Source organism: Puma concolor, chromosome B1, assembly GCF_028749965.1.
Source record: "Puma concolor isolate L17-30 chromosome B1, mPumCon1.1.hap2, whole genome shotgun sequence".
Lineage (NCBI taxonomy): Eukaryota > Metazoa > Chordata > Mammalia > Carnivora > Felidae > Puma > Puma concolor.
This window is the reverse complement of record NC_141670.1, coordinates 157647855-157663408: the sequence shown is the minus strand read 5'-3', so window position 1 is coordinate 157663408 and position 15554 is coordinate 157647855. Positions and strand designations below refer to the sequence as shown.

The window sequence follows — 15554 nt, the reverse complement described above, 5'->3', positions numbered from 1 at the left end:
AAGGAATAAAGATTGTACATCTGCCGTGGGTCACACTATTAAGTGCCAGTGAGACAATTTAAATATTTTGGCACAGTACCTGGCAAAAAGCAAGTGCTTAATTGTACCCTTCATTAATAGTAATTCAAATAATTTTAGATTAAAACATCACAAAATTCAAGTAACTTGTAGTAAGAAAGTATTTGGTAAATAGAAAAAATTAAGACCAAAGTAATGAATTGATGTTTACACAAAAGACTGTATTAGTTTACGTGGCACTACCTGCAATAACATATGAACCTAAATTTTTAATGACCAACAAAGTAGAATTTCATTTTTCACTCATTTAAAATACAACAGGTGGGTAGAGGCGTTGCCCATTCATTAATTTATTCGGGTACTCTGATGGATGCAGATTTGGTAAACATACAGTTCACCTTCCAGGATTTTGCAGCTAGTCTTGCCAGATATTTTGCCACTGTATATCTTGGGTCTCCATCTTTCTAGCCTCTTACACAAATTTTCTTGCCATCCACTGACGTCTTACCAAGCTAAGAGATATATCTTTTAGGCTTTTGTTGTTGTTGTTGTTGTTGTTGTTGTTGTTGTTGTTGTTGTTACAGCAATCCTCACTTCTAAGTACAATTTGGGTAATAGTTCTAGTAACACAGGCTGCCTAAGAGATGAATGCCAAAATCTCAGTGGCTGAACACGGTGAGCATATAAAATTAACATCACTTGTATAGTATCTTTCTCAACTTCTTGCTAAACTGTAAGTCAAGAAACATACATCAATTCTTGCAGTGTAGGTAATTAGTAACAAGCAGCATGACTTGGGTGAAGTTATTTACCTTTTTCCTGTCTGGGGTGGGGGGGCACTTTCTATTGCCACGTATTTTTCAAAGCACTTCATACCTATTAACTTATTTAATAATCACAAGGACCCTCTATTATTGGCCCTGAGTTACAGACAAGTAAACTGAGGCCCAATATATCTACATTCAGAAACACTGTCTTTCTGATGTAAAATGTTACCGATGATCTAAAAGTTAGTATTTGAAACTTCTTAACAAACCTTTTTGGGGGTGGGGAACCTTCACACATCATCACGTGTATCTCATGTGGTTACTTTTTAACAAAAGCCTTCTAATGACACACACTTTGTCACACTCATAGGTTTGGGTAAATGATGAAAGAATAGTAGAAAGTCCGACAAATCTTTAATCACTGCTTTTAAGACGCACACACATTTCTTTCATCTCTGCATAAAGTCAGTGCAGAAGTCAGCATTTCTCAGAAGTTACCCTGGGTCCAGCTGCTGGAGAAGAGCATAGATCCATGTTAATGTCCCACGCCTTGTGATCAGGATGAAAGGGGCCATTCTAAGGTATCTACTGACTCCTTCCTCCAGCACCTTAGGTTACACCGCCTTACGCTTTATGAGATCTGGAAAACACATGGGCATAATGTCTTTATTAAGTTCAGAGAATAATAGAGGAGCCAGAAGGTGATTTAAAACCCAGAACATAGCATGTTAGGAACTCTGGTATTCATCTCAACTGCCAGATTCAAGAACCAGTGAAATGTCAAATCAAGCAGTGACATCTCTGCACTGAGTGAAAGTTGCCACAAACACTTACTATATTGTATTCTCTACCTTGAGATAAAACATTAAATACATATGACATATGTAATACTTTGTGATATCTTGATTTCTGCATGATGCAAGAAAAAGCCCACTTTTTATTACCTATAAGTAAAAATAAATACCTAGAATATATTGAATATCTTTCAAATATGCAATAATACTTACATAAAATATTGCTTTAGTAAACTATATATTGTGTATGTAATTCTATATTACTACAGTTGGGCCAGTATGGTTGTCTTTTAAAATTTAATCTTCATGAAACAGAAACTTACGTGTCTTATACACCACCGTATCCTCTAAGACAACTTTGTGCCAGGCACATACATTATATGACAATATTTATACATTTAATAAATACATATGACTGCATATTATTAACAGGTAAATGAGCTATAGAGAGGGTAAGTAATCTATTCAGGTTCACATGCCAGCATACATGTGTTTGAATTCAAGATTATTCCTAAAATAATCCAGTACTACCACCACTATAAAAAAAGGGGCGCCTGGGTGGCTCAGTCGCTTAAGTGGCCGACTTCGGCTCAGGTCATGATCTCACGGTCCGTGAGTTCGAGCCCCGCGTCGGGCTCTGTGCTGACAGCTCAGAGCCTAGAGCCTGTTTAAGATTCTGTGTCTCCCTCTCTCTGACCCTCCCCCGTTCATGCTCTGTCTCTTTCTGTCTCAAAAATAAATAAACATTAAAAAAAATTTTTTTTTAAAAATGGGGAAACAGGTGACAGTGACAGCTAGTGCTCTGCAACTCACACAAGTCCCTGGGTCTAACCCTGAAGTGTGCCACTAGGAAACATGTCAGCCACAAAATTTGAATCACTGTCAAGACCCATATCTCTCTCCACTTATATCATAGGTATTTTTGTCTCCAGCATGGACCATGACTCCATAAAGAACAGACTTCACGTCTTATTTGTATTTGTTACTATGGAGCTAGTGTAGTGCCTTGTACATGGTAGAGATCCAGTAAAGTTCTGATGAACTGAATCAGAGAAGGAAAATATGTCAGTGGCACAACTAATTTGTAGAATGGAATATTCTTTTTATTGGATATGGCAGAATGTAAGTATATACATATAAACACATGCAGGTACATGCAGGCAGGCTGACCTAATCTACTATCAACATAGCATCAAAGTCCAAACCAAACTAAAGGGCTATAAAGCAATGTTTCCTTCTAACTTTTTAGAGAGATAAAAGAATTTAAAATGAAACCAGATTATCCTGCTGTGTGTTAAAGCTGGCAGTGGTGGGCATGAATCTCAAAGTAGACATAGATGCTGTGTTGTAAAAGGGACATTGAAAGGCAAATAGCAAGGCAAAAGCCAACCAACTAAAATATGGCACAGATAACAGAAACAGCGCAGTGTTTAGCATTAATATAAATACATACCGGCACCTTCTATTAGACTTTCTTAATATCATTAACATGCATATGTGTGTATGTTAAACATGTGTGCATACAGGCGTGTGTGCATACATATACATAGCAACAGACAGATGGACAGAGAGGCTCGTATTCAGAATTGGGGCTATCTGGCCAAGGATAACAAGACCTCCTGTGTAGATCTGGCATTCAGAAAGAAGGCTCCAATCTGGGAAAAAGACAGGCTGTAGAAAAAGTTTGACAAAATAAAGAAGTGCTCCATTCCTAAAGGACATGAGATACGAACACATGTTGTCAAGCACAAAAGAGTAAATCAGTTGTCCCAGCTACTCGAAGTTGCATACAAAGCAAGACAGAAATTATTAAATTAAATTGGAGAAAACAGGGCAGAACCAAATTTGATACAAAACTGATGAAATGTTTAATTTTCCCACGTCTCTTTCTATCTCTTTCAGTCTCTTTCCTCATCTTTTTCTCTTTTTCTTACCTCCAAAAAGAAAGGGAGGTCTCTTACAGATTAAGGTCACACATGAGAAAACTGTAACATCATTTAAACAATGACAACAGACAAGTAATGATGGGAACAATAATCATCCCAGACAACGAAGTCTAGGGAAACTATTGCTATTGTGCACAAAACCAAATGCTTATCTTTCAGGCATTCAAAGCAAAAGGGAAATATAATAGGATACATCACTCTCAATAGCTAATAAGGCAGAAAACCAAATTATCAGGAAAGAGATATTTCCCTAGCTCTGAAATCTGAGAAGAAGCATTGCATGGGTCTACACTGGGACTTCTCTGAATCACACAGATAGTATTGTAATAAGTTCTTTCAGGAGGACCAAAAAAAAAAAAAAAAAAAAAAAAAAAAAAAGAAGAAGAAGATATAAAGAAACTTTGGATAAGTAATGAATTCATAGAAGTAAGATAGAAAAAAATCAGCAATGCAAGTGAAGATGCGACATATAAGACTAAAGGAGACAGGCAGAAATAAATCATCACAAAAGGTAAAGAAGCACAAAGAATAAAAAAGTAGTAGAATCATTTTCACAATTGACCTGGACATGACAAAATACGGATGTAAAAATGATATAAAATTCCATGGACCAGTATCTGTCACTGTAAATGTCTTCATTTTTCTTAGCAATGTATTCATTATTTTCATATAGGTCTCTCTGGCAGATCATTATGATTCAAAATTCTTATTTTAATGTAGTGGCTACTGAATTAAAATTTAAGCTACTTTATAAAAATTCATTATGTTATCTTTCAATATCTTGCCTTAAAAGCATGCTCCATTCCTAAATGTCATATTACTTTGTAGAGCTGATCTTTCGTTCATGTGAGAAAGAATGTAAGTTTTGGTATTAGACAGATTTAGGACTGAATTTCACCCTTTAACTTATTGGCTGTTTGACCTTGAGCGTATTAGTCAGCCCTGGCCTTTTTTAATTTATCATATGAAGTATATAATTCCTATATCTTTAAGTTGTTGTTATTATTAAGTGAGATCATGTATATAATGTCCCCAGCAAGTTTCCAGGCAAGTATTAGATAAGTAGATAATGGGTCCATCTTCTGCCCTACTCTGACAGGGTTGGGACCCCATATCTTAAGCAGGTATATGAAACAGATGCATGTCAGGTAGCAAAAAAGAAACCTTCAAAGGAAAGAATTTCCTAAATATTTATATAATGAAAACAAGCTTAAGAAAATCACCCCATGTCCATAGTTGTTAAATCATTTCACATTCAACAGTTCATTCATTGAATATCTATTGAATATGAAAAGCATCATGCTGGGTGATATATGTACTAAAATAAACTGCTCATGCTTCCCCCAACAGTCTAATGGGGGACAGACATATATACCTAAATATTGACTGTTAGTCAAGTTCCAAGAAAAACAAATAAGACTGCTGCCTATAGAACAAATGGGAAGTTTCACAGTAGTTCCAGAAAGGGTAAGAAAACCACCATGAAAGTTCCTCATCAGCTGTAAATTAGAATATTCTTCATATTATTAAATGTATGCAACACTGTAATGATTTTCGTCTCCCATGAAATAACATTTCCTCTCAAAAAGGTTTTAGTGGCCACATTTTAGCCTAAGAAATTCATAAGTACCAAGATTCTTCAGTAAAAAATAAGCTATATTTTACCCCTGCAAGTTTAACTTCGGTTTTCCCAAATCAAATTGAAGGTCTGATCTCCCCTTTTCTAATAAATACAAATCAAATTTAGTCATTCTCTTATCCTTGCTCTACCACCTGAGACCCACCAATTTTCATGGAGTTTTTTTTTCTTTTTTTTCATTAAAATGAATCTCTGTAATATGGCAACCACACTAGTTTAGTTTTATAAAATTATCTTAAGCATTTTCATGACTTATTTCGTTACTTAGAAGATATTTCAATATTATGGTTTATTTCAAGCTAGCAAGATTTTTTCTTATAATTGTTTAAGGAAGTTTTTTTAAGTTCAAAAAAAATGTTCCTCATAGTATTTGTAATAACTTCCAGACAGAGCATAGAACTTTACAGAGCACCAAGAACAGATACAGAAGAGTAACTCCTCTAGCTCACTCCCATGGTTCCCAAGAGTTGTATAAAGTTGGAGTCCTATGGTTAGTTCAAAGATTGCTTAGGCTCTTAAAGAATTATTCTTGAAGTTTTAAGTATTCAAGTGGAAATAACAGTACATTCTAGGTTAGGCCACACAAACCTATTTCACTAAGGGAATGGCAAACTAATGGAAAATCAAAATGATATTTTTAGCCACTTGTATATTCAGCAAATATTTATTGAACATTGCTATATGCCAGGCCCTGTTTTACTTGCTGGGGAAATATCAATTGGTAAAATAGACAAGAGTCCTTGTTCTCCAAAAGCCTACCTTCTGATGGGGAAGCAGTTATAAACCCAGGGCCAAGTTATCCATTATACATGGGGCCTAATGCCCAGGATCCTTCTGGAGGCCCACAAAAATGTTTTAATTGTAATTTCTTTTAAAACCAGAAAAAATGTGAATATTACAATAATGCATCCACCCTGGATCATATTTTTCTTTATATCAATGCAGCCATAAAATACAATTATAAATATTTTTTTAATGGAGGAAGAGGCCATTAAGGCAAAATTGCCTTGAGACCACAGAAGTCATACTGCAGATTATAATAAACTCAATGAAGAAGTAAATTACATGGTATATTAGAAGGTGAGATGGGGCATCTGGGTGACTGTCAGTTGAGTGTCTTCAGCTCAGATCATGATCTCGCAGTTCCCGAGTTCAAGCCCCGCATCGGGCTCTGTACTGACAGCTGATTCAGAATCTGTGTCTGCTTAGGATTCTGTGTCTCCCTCTCTCTGTCCCTACTGCACTCACACTCTGTCTCTCACTCTCTCTGTGTCAAAAATAAATAAACATTTTTTTTAAAAAGGTGAGAAGTTCTATGGAGGGAAAAAATGGTTGGCAATAGAGTGTGGGATAAGGTTGTTTGTAATTTTAAATAGAGTGTTAGAGAAAGCATCACCGAGAAGCAACATTTGTGCACAAATTAGTAGTAGGTTAGGTAAAGAGTGGTGCAGAGATCTCTAGGTGAAAAACATTCTAGGTAAACAGATAAGCAGATGCAAAGCCCTGAGATGGGGGTGTGTCTGGCAAGTGAGGAAGCAACAAGGAGGCTACTATGGCTGCAGGAAAGTGATCTCTAGGAGAGGAGAGGAGTGGAAGATCAGGCCATTCAGGTTTCAGGGGACAGACTGTATAGTGCTTTGCAGGCCACTTCAGGTTTACTCTGAGTGATATAGAGAGTAAGTGGAGGATTTGGGGCACTGCTGTTATGAGTTGAATGCTGATGTTCAAAAGTTATGCTGATGTTCTAGCTCCAGGTACCTGTGAATATGACCTTATTTGGAAATAGGGTCTTTGAAGATCTGATCACATTAAGATGAGGTCATTAGGGTGGGCCCTAATTCAGTATGTCCAGCGTCCTTACAAGAAAAGGAAAAGACAGAGACCCAGGAAGAATGCCATGTGATGACGGAGGTTGAGTTTGGAGCAATGCAGCTGCAGACCAAGAAATGACAAGGATTGATGGCCACCATCAGAAGCTAGGAAGAGGCAAGGAAAGATTTGATTCAGACACTCAGAAGGAGCATAGCTCTGCTGACATCTTGAGCTCCAACTTCTGGCAGAACTGTAAAACAACAAATTTCTGTTGTTTTAAGACACCCATTTTGTGGTACTTTTTTATAGTGACTCTAGGAAACATACAAGCATTTAGTTCTAACAGCATCTCTCCGGCTGAATGCTGAGAACAAACTATAGCGAGGTCAAGGATAGGAATGAGAAGCCTATCTTAGGTCAAGTGTCCTGGGAAGCAGAGTCTGAGACAGAGGATTGCAAATAAGAGATGTATCTAGGAGTGTTCTCAGGAAAAATACAGGGTGGGCATGAGGAGGTGGGGGGGGAGGGGCAGGGGAGAAGGACTTAGGAGGAAAAAGTGGAACAGCAGTAGAGCCCTCAGGCACTCCAGTGGGGGCTCACTGAACCTGGGATGGTCCTTCAGAATCATCATGAAATAGGAAATAGGCCTATTATAAATACCCCTGTGAAGGTATTGAATACAGGTTGGCCTCTGGGGAGGGAACAAAATCTTGAGTAAGATATCTCCCTTCAGCAGAGAGAGGGAAATACTTGAGGGACTCATTTGTGAACAGCCTACATTCCTCCAGCTGTGCAAATGAATACTTTGGTCCTAGGGAGAAGGACAATGTAAGGTGTTTCATAGCATCCCTGAAAGAGGTTATTACATTATAGAGGAGAGAGTCAAAAAGCATGGGAAAACATGGGAAGTAGAGTATACACATGGAATTCTATGTGTGCAAATAGCATAGTTGTGTGTGTGTGTGTGTGTGTGTGTGTGTGTGTGTGTGTGTCCTAAGAAGGATCTTCCATTTGAACAGCACTCTACATTTATAATATATTTAATTTGGTAGCCACAATAAACTTGTAGTGTAGGTAGAACAGATATTTTAAAAGTTGCTTTAATGTTTATTTTTGAGAAAGACAGAGCATGAGCAGGGGAGGGGCAGAGCAAGAGAGGGAGAAACAGAATCTGAAGCTGGCTCCAGGCTCTGAGCTGTCAGCACAGAACCTGACGTGGGGCTCGAACTCACAAACTGTGAGATCATGACCTGAGCCAAACTCAGACACTTAACTGACTGAGCCACCCAAGAACCCTGGTAGGACAGATATTTTAATACAAATTTTAGTGATAGGGAAAATAAAGTCTAGAAATATTAAGCAACTTTCCCAGTACAGAGTGAATAGGTGGTAAGAACAAAACTGAAAATACAGTCTTCTGAATTCGCATCCTGAGCTCTTTGTACCATGTCATGTAGCCTAAATATCACTTCAATTATTTGGCAGTGATTGGGCTACACAATTCTCCATATTCTTTCACAATTTTTTTTAATTTCAGAACCACCAAAAGAGTATATGGCAAGAGCTGCATAGTTGCTTATAAACTTACATAGGTTTCTTCCTGGACCCAAAGCTAGAGTATATATGCCAACCTCCTTTACAGTTGGGTGTCACCATATGACTGAGTTCTTGTGAACAGAATCTGAGTGGATATGGTAAGGATCATGCAGGCCCATAAATAAAATGCTAAGAAACCTTCCCTCTTTTTGTTTACCTATAGTCTGTCCAGTACAACCTCAAAAGCTTTGTGTAAAAGGCTTATATATCACCCCCCCCAGCTCCACTTTCCATGTTAGAATCCTGACCCAGGATTATCCCAACCATTATAGAATCAGAAACACAGTATGCATACCTTAGTGTAAGATGTACAGTATAGATTTGAAATATTATTCCATAACCTTTTATATAACTAATATATCTCACTACAATTTTTTTTCAACGTTTTATTTTTATTTTTGAGACATAGAGAGAGACAGAGTGAGAGCAGGGGAGGAGCGGACAAAGAGGGCGGCACAGAATCTGAAATCAGGTTCCAGGCTCTGAGCTGTCAGCACAGAGCCCAATGCAGGGCTTGAACTCACAAACTGTGAGATCATGACTTGAGCTGAAGTTGGATACTTAACCGACTGGGCCACCCAGGTGTCCACTAATATATCTCATTTAAATCTAATATTAAATAATTTAAGGTAAGAATATACCAAGCTATTAGCATGTATACATTCAATCTCTTCATCATTTGTGAGAGAAATTGGAGGGAAGTTGTTATTCTATTTTTCTAATTGTTAAATCCCTGAGAGAGAGAGAGAGAGAGAGAGAGAGAGCGCTTGAAATAATATAAATAAATAAATAAATAAATAAATAAATAAATAAATAAATACATACATACATACATATATACATACATACATACATACTTCAGATTTATACCATTCCAACTTGAAAACACACCAGATGTGTTTCATCTGGAGGGAAAATTTGCTCATATAAAAAAAAAATCACAGGAAAGTAATCTGAATATTCAGGCTTAAGTCATGTGGTCATCTGTAACAAATCATGGAGAGAACTATTTACAGTATCCAATTTGGCCTCGATCATGTGCCTTCCCTCTGTGGGCTGGGTATCAAAATGGACAGATCATTACCAATATATAAAGTGAAGAGGAAAAGGACACCCAAGGAAGAGGTATACTATTTCCAGAAGTGTGAGAGAAATGACCAGACAAAACCCACTGATAACTACTTTTGGCTTCATCAAAAAGAAGAACGTAGTACAACACCACTAGGGCTATTTTCCAATTAAGTACAGAAATGCAGCTGGATATGAGGAAAGAAATAGAACCAGGGCCCAGAAAGCCATTCAAAATCTCTCTCTGCGGTTTATCTACATTCCTCTCTGTGAGTGTATTTTATCTTCTCTCTGCAACTTAGCCTTCTCATCGCTTCTGCTGGGTGGAAAAGCAAGTTTAACTGATGATAGAATAGTCTATATCTCTCCTCAAGAGTGAACCACCTCTGATTCTTGAATTAAGAAAAAAGGGTCACACCACAGTTTGGTCATTTACATGGCCAATTCAGAGAAAGAAACAATGACTCTCTCAACCCCAATTCCAATTTCCCTAGGTACAAGACTTGATTAGCTTGGTGATCAAGCAACTTACCTCCACCCTTCCATGATCCAATGAACTGCAGCTGAGGAGGGATCATCTCATTGTGAAAACTTGCTTTTAGGATCTCTACCAATACAGGCAGAGGGGTAGTAAGATAAACTTGTCTAAATGGTATATTCTACTGACTGTTTAGCCTTGAGAAAGTTATTATAGCGTATACAGTATCGGAATCTTAGTATTATTATTAATAAAATGGGCCTAATATGTTGCTGGTTTCTTGGGAGGATTAGACCCATCCCATAGCAGGTGATGATCATTACTTAAAAGAAGTTATAGTCTAAAATTAATCGACTGAAAGAATTAGTCATATTTTATTTATTCTGAACAGAAAATGTTATCCCCTGTTTTGATCACTAATTAGATGATTTCCAAGCTCTAATACAATTCTTTAATGCTGATGATTTTTTTAAGTCGATCGAAATCATTAGCCCAGCAACAATAAAAAAATCAAATGTACTTTAAAAGCAAGAGATTTGCTAATGTTGTAAGGCTATTCCAAAGCATGCTATAGTATAAAATGATTTTGAAAGAGTTCAATTTGTTTTGAGCAATGGCTGCCTACCCTAGTCAAGGTGACTAATTTGAATTTGATGGCTCTCATTTAGATGTACAACTTCTATTAATATATAATCTTAATAGAATGATAGATATATTAATATTAATTGGACATAGTTTAATATATATACCTTATGTATTTGATAGTATATAAGATGTAACACTCACCTTGAATTATTTCACTCACCAAACATTTACTGAATATCTACTATGGGCCAAGTACTCTATTGCCAAGTAGACAACAGCCATTATTTTTCCTACCACGTCTCATTTTGCTTTTATAAGAAAAGAAGTGAGGTGTATGATTGAAGCAGATACCAGAAATGAGAAAATCATCTAACTGGGAGTCCTACAAAAATAATGTGACCAACATTCCCAGAAGAATAATGCAATATGTTTTCTATGAGTTCACCTTTCTGGAAAATCCAGTAGGCAATCTTAAGGGGAACCTAATTTCCTAGGTACCAACATAACACAGATTGCATGTTAGCACTATAACAACATGCACTTAGAAAAATCTCCCCTTGAGTACATCTTATCTGAGAATTTATATATAGGTGCAGAAGAAAAAAGAAGTTCTGATTAAGACTAACCATTTTAAAAATCTGACTGCATTCTTCAGGAAATTATTGCACAAAGTCAGGTTTAGGTAGCACGATATAGCAGCATATATGGCCGTGGATAGCTGCTGAGCTTCCTCCACCCTCAGGGATATGTTGAGACCCTTTGGGTAGTATAGTCTGAAAAATTCTAGAGAATGATTTTGATTAGCCAAGCTTGGGTCGGCTGCCTTTACTGAACCAATCAACCATGGCCAATCGACAGGACCATATAGTATGGACAAAGTCACCTCGCATGTAGGAACCATTCTTAGAGAAAGGGAAATAATTATGAGGTAGGTATCTACTCTTGGTGTCTACTATAGTTTTAAAGGAGAGGCTGACGAGCAGAACCCAGCAGAGTGGCAATTTTTTACAAATGAACAAAAAGTCTATTTCCTTCCTTTCGAGAACATGGCAGTCATTATTGATTATCTCTGGTTGACCATGATATTTTCATTTACAAAGTACAAGCATATTTGTCTTCTTAAGAAGGAGGCCTTAAGAAAACAGTGTTTGGTTTTTGAATATCTTCATATTTCTAGAATCTAGAATCTAGACACTGTGATGTGCTTCTTTTAAGACAACTGTGTTTGTATATGTGTTGAGTACTTCTGTAAGAGCCAGTGTTCTATTACTAACATTTACAGTATATGGCTGAAAATATTTGGTGTTGAACCTAATTTGCAGCCATGAAAGGTATTTAATTGTTGGATCTAAGGGAAGGCAATGGGGAAAGTTACAAGAAGGAGAAGGAGAAGGAGAAGAAGAAGAAAAAGAAGAAGAAGAAGAAGAAGAAGAAGAAGAAGAAGAAGAAGAAGAAGAAGAAGAAGAAGGAGAAGGAGAGGAGGAGGAGGAGGGGAAGGAGTAAGAAGAAGGAGAAGGAGAAGGAGGAGGAGGAGGGGAAGGAGTAAGAAGAAGGAGAAGGTGAAGAAGGTGAAGAAGGTGAAGAAGGAGAAGGAGAAGAAGCAGGAGGAGGAGGAGGAGGGGAAGAAGAAATAGAAGGAGGAGGAGGAGGAGAAGGAGAAGGAGAAGAAGGAAAGAAACAGAAGAAGCATCGTGTTGTTTCTTTCACAGTCCTCCAAAACTGACATGCATGTATGCAAACATTAGCGAAACTATGTTACAGAGTTCTAAGGAGACTCTTTCATTGGGAAGAAAAAAAAAAGGATTTGGAAATTTTAGGATTAGTTAGGAGAAGCTGTTTTAAAAAAAAATATCTAGAGGTACCTGGGTGGCTCAGTCAGTTAAGCATCAGACTCTTGGTTTCAGTTCAGGTCATGGTCTCATGGTTTGTGAATACCAGCCCCCATCTGGCTCTGTGATGACAATGCAGAGCCTGTTTGAGATTCTCTCTCCCTCTCTCTCTCTCTCTCTCTGCCTCTCTTTCTGCCCCTCCCTCCTCTCTTTCAAAATAAATAAATGAACTTAAAAGAGTTTAAAAATAGCTAGATCTAGATTTACCTTATCTATATGTATAGATAAGCTTCCAGGTCTTGAAGAATGTAGAATACACAGATCCTCTTATGGGTTGAAAAAGAATAAGGGTAAATTGCTTGAGGCAGGAGAGAAAAGAAGATACCAAATTAGCAGGTCGATATAATCTGGGTAAGATTTTACAGTCTTTTAAATGGCCCTTTGATGTATATTCTAGGGAACAGAGAGCATCACCAGGCACTTCTTAGACTTAAGCTATCCCTTAGGGCAATCAAATAGGTTGATAGTCCATATATTCTAAATTTAAGTCAATATTCTAGTGAACCCAAGGCCTCCTAGAATTCTCATCATGCCATGGCATACTAGGAATCTGAGTACTATGATTTGCTACCTGCTTTGCAGATGTAAGTTAATCCTGATTACCTGGATTTGTCAGTGTGTCTGGGCCCAGTAGCATTTACAATATTAACTGTCCACTGATATTCGATCAGGTATTAGAGAGTATTTTTCTTGATGGCAGAGCTCAGTAATTTCAAATTTTTTGAACGTTTATATCAAGTTGAACCAAAAGGTCACTTCATGTGAAGGGGACATTGTCTAGTGTCTGCATTAGCCATTCAGTCGGTTACTGAAAACCTAATGTATGCAAAGCTCTGTTCAGGGTGGTGCACACGGATAAGTTATAGTCTGAGGAAAAGATAAATATGAAAAAATCTGATTTTGAGTTGGGCACATGATTGCCTGAAGTAGTCAATGTTTTCCATTAGCCTTGTAGCTAGCTAAGTGTTACCATCTCAGCATTTCTGAGGATGAAATGAAAGGAGAATGGTGTGTGCAGCTCTAGGAAAAGGTCACGGGTTTGAGTATACCTGTATCTTCCTCCTTTTCTTCTTTGCTTTTGCAATGGAGGCATGATTGCTAGAACTGAAACTGGGAATAAAGGTCATAGGTGGCCACACAAGAAGATAAAGAAGGCATCTACACCCAGGATGTTTTGGGGGGCCATAATAACTCTGGATCACCAACTGCTAGACTTTTCACTTGAAAAAGTAATAACCTTCTATCTTGTTTAGGTTGCTGTTATTTTGTGTTTCTGTTGCTTGCAGCAAAAATGAATCCTAACTAAAATAGAATGTATGGGTCATTAAAAAAAAAAATTTTTTTTTTTTTTTTTTGCTTTAACCAACATTTTTCCCACTAACTAAATACCAATCCAATCAGATAAGAGGGCTTTTACTGAGCATGAAAAAACAAGATCTCTCTGAATATATACATACCTCACATACTCACTCCCCTTACATAACAATTATGACTGAGATGTATATCATTGTAAAAAATCCTTGTCCATACCTCTGTTTATTTCTGTAGAAGTTGTATCTGTAAATAGAAACATTGGATTAATGACATCCATATTTTATAAGTCAGTTGACATATATTTTCAACTTTCTTTCAAGAAAAATGTGTCAGTGTCTGTTATTAGCATAGGGGCATGCCTGTCTCAACACACTTTTTTTTAGAGTTTAGAGTAGGCCCCTGTTACTTTTCAGCTAATTTCCTGGGCAAAACGTGAAACCTGGTAGATCTTGTAATTGTGTAAATTTTTATGTATGGGATTGTTTGTATAGGCAAAGCATCCTTCTCTACATTTATTGGTTATTTATTTGTGTTTACCTACTCTGTGAACAGATTATCTATGTTCTTTTCTTCACGTTCACCCTGTTGGGGATCTTAGTGTATTTATTAATTTGAAAGAATCCTTTGGTCAGTGAGTTTTACTAGTTATTAAAATATGTTCATATTGGTTATCCTATTTCATTGGATATTCAGCTTTTTAAATTTAGGAGAGTTCTTTTACACATGGTAAATATTGACTTTTTTCAACTTTAATAGAGCTAAAGTCAACTTTACCATCATATTCAAAACCCACTCTAGCACACAGCACTACCATGTATAATAGTTATCTTTGCTCAGTCATCATCTTGGATACTATCTTGTCGCTGAGAAAATGTTAAATATAGTTGTGTAGCAAATAAGGCACAGAATTTACTAGATTTTATTTTTCTAGAAGGTTCACCATAGAAAGATATTGGCAAGAGTCATGGATTTCTTGGCAATGGAGTAGGATGCTTTGTGTCTTAAATATAGAAGACTATGCTTATCAGATTGAAGAGGATTTGGAAGCATGAAGTTTGAACCTAACATACAGGTAGCTGCTATAAAAGCTGCTACCTTGACATTTGATTAAATTGTATAAATAATTAACCTATTCTCTTCCTTTCCATGCTTTTCTTTAACTTATTTTTTACTCACTTCCCCCCCCCCCCCTTTTTTGGTTCTTTCTTCCTCATTTTTTTTTGTCTATAACTTTATTTGTGATCAATTCTTTGGTGAATACTTTCAATTACTTATTTGACTTAATATGCTTACTTTTCAGTTACTATGTTTCATATTTAATAACTTAATATATATAGTTTTCAGTTAATATATTTTATTTCTTAAAATATTAATTTCCATTTGAAATTTAATTTCTCTCTCATATACCTCTGAAACTGTCAAGATGTGATAAGATTGATTCTAAAAATTGGTCTATAGGTACCATTTACTTATATTTCTGCTGCTACCATTAATAACATTTAATACCTATACCATACCTTTCATTCCCATTTTATTATTTTATTGCTTTTCCACATATATCCATTTAGGAGATGAATTGGGTACTTTCCATTTTGCCTCCTTTACAAATAAGAGCCTCTTGTCACAACTGGCTAGAGCCTACTATTTC

The 15554-nt window shown here is 36.7% G+C and overlaps 1 long non-coding RNA gene across 1 annotated transcript; it reads right to left on the bottom strand.

Moving 5' to 3' along the window:
* Positions 1-1182: 1182 nt before the first annotated feature.
* LOC147581974 (uncharacterized) lies at positions 1183-15034 on the bottom strand. Its single transcript, XR_015249816.1, has 2 exons — positions 12800-15034; positions 1183-1425 (listed from the first exon to the last, which is right to left on the bottom strand). It is a non-coding gene; the product is annotated as an uncharacterized LOC147581974 (long non-coding RNA).
* Between the last annotated feature and the right edge of the window lie 520 nt (positions 15035-15554).